This window comes from Myotis davidii, unplaced genomic scaffold (assembly GCF_000327345.1).
Source record: "Myotis davidii unplaced genomic scaffold, ASM32734v1 scaffold274, whole genome shotgun sequence".
NCBI lineage: Eukaryota > Metazoa > Chordata > Mammalia > Chiroptera > Vespertilionidae > Myotis > Myotis davidii.
This window is the reverse complement of record NW_006285613.1, coordinates 2,864,662-2,866,878: the sequence shown is the minus strand read 5'-3', so window position 1 is coordinate 2,866,878 and position 2,217 is coordinate 2,864,662.

Below are 2,217 nucleotides of genomic sequence, written 5' to 3'. Positions count from 1 at the left end.
AAAAGTTGGGGGAGGAGTAGAGTGAAAAAAAATCCCAGACTTCTAAAACGCAACACTGAAAATTTCCATATGCCAAGACTATGCTGAATTCACTCAAATGAAGTGATATATAGGCATACCCTACTGCAAATACAGGTTGTATGCAAATACTGTCATTTTATATAAGAGACTTGAGCATCCTCAGATTTTGATGTATCTGTATTTGGGGGAAGGGGAGAGTGGTTACTGGAACCAATCCCCTGTGGATACCAAACGTCAACCTTACTTAAATTTGGGGGGGTAGTAAAAAGTTATGTGGGAATTTCTGATTCCATGGGAGGGTGGTGCCTCTAACACCCTTATTGTTCAAGGATCAGCTGTTCATGCATCCTCAGGTTCCAGAAATATAATGAGACCTCCCCCCAAAAAAATATATATGTATATACTCGATGCATTATAGTGACATAGTAGAACTATAACAGAAAACAAATGTTTCTAAAATCAACCAGAAAGAAAAGACACATTTCAGCCTGGCCCGTATGGCTCAGTGTTTGAGCATTGACCTATGAACCAGACGGTCATAGTTCGATTTCTGTTTAGGGCACATGCCCAGGTTATGGGCTTGAATCCCAGTACGGGGTATGTAGGAGGCAGCCAATCAATGATTCTCTCTCATCATTGATCTTTCTCTCTCTCCCTCTCCCTTCCTCTATGAAATCAACAAAAAAATATATTTTTTACAAGAAACATTTCATACAAAGTACCAAAAAGTAACCTGAAAATAGACTCCTTCAGATGTGTAATCCAAAATTCTATGATATGCCCAAAATGTTGTAAGGAAATTAAGAACTACCATCTATAACAGTGATGGCGAACCTTTTGAGCTCAGCGTGTCAGCATTTTGAAAAACCCTAACTTAACTCTGGTGCCGTGTCACATATAGAAATTTTTTGATATTTACAACCATAGTAAAACAGACATATTTTTGATATTTATTTTTTATATTTAAATGCCATTTAACAAAGAAAAATCAACCAAAAAAAATGAGTTCTTGTGTCATAGGTTCGCCATCACTGATCTATAATAATAAAAGTGTAATAGGCAAATCAACCAAATGGCCGTCCAGATGTCCTTCCAGGCTACCTTCCAGATGAAGCTGGGGCTGCAGCCGCTGTGGCTGCGAGGAAGGGATTGAGGCAGCAGCCACGGCTGCAAAGGTACTCTTCAACCTTCCAGGCTACCTTCCAGATGAAGCTGGGGCTGCAGCCGCTGTGGCTGCGAGGAAGGGATTGAGGCAGCAGCCACGGCTGCAAAGGCCTACTCTTGCACGAATTTCATGCATCGGGCCTCTAGTGATTCATAATAGCAAATATCTATGCTTTGTCAGTCACAAAGTTCTAATTTTTTAAGCAAAAACACTGTATGATGACTTGATGATTGAGAACAGCCAGAGTCCATATATATATGTATACTGTAAATTTAGTTTAATCTAGAACAGTGGTTCTCAACCTTCTGGCCCTTTAAATACAGTTCCTCATGTGAAACAACCATAAAATTATTTTCATTGCTACTTCATAATTGTAATGTTGCTACTGTTATGAATCATAATGTAAATATATGATATGCAGGATGGTCTTAGGCGACCCCTGTGAAAGGGTCGTTCAACCACCAAAGGGGTTGTGACCAACAGGTTGAGAACTGCTGATCTAGAATATAGCTGGTTACAGTGAATTCGCAAACCACTGTGTAAAACTTTCATTTTCCTCCCACTCAAAAAATATCAGAATACTCATGAGAATGCCATCTGTCAAGATACAATCTTGAACCTGTTTAAATTATAAAAACCATTGCTTTTCTAATTATGTGAATAATAACAAATTACATATCAGTATGACTTGCCACAACTTTTGAGAATCATCTGTACTAAGACACATGCAGCTTTAACAGAGACTCCTAATAGTTCAGATTATCTCTATTGAAGGATAGGCATACTGCTGTTCTTAAAATGTGTTGATTTCACTATATTATAGGAACTGGAAATAAGATGATAAATTGTATATTTTTAATTGAAAAATCTAACAACAAGGTTAGAACATTTTCTTCATTGATTTATTTTCCCATGTCCTTTACAACTAAAAGAGCTTGTAGTTCTGAATTAGACAATATTGATCACTGAAGTAGTTCTATTCAGCAGATGTATTTACAGAAGTTAAATGCCAAACACTGCTTCCATTAATG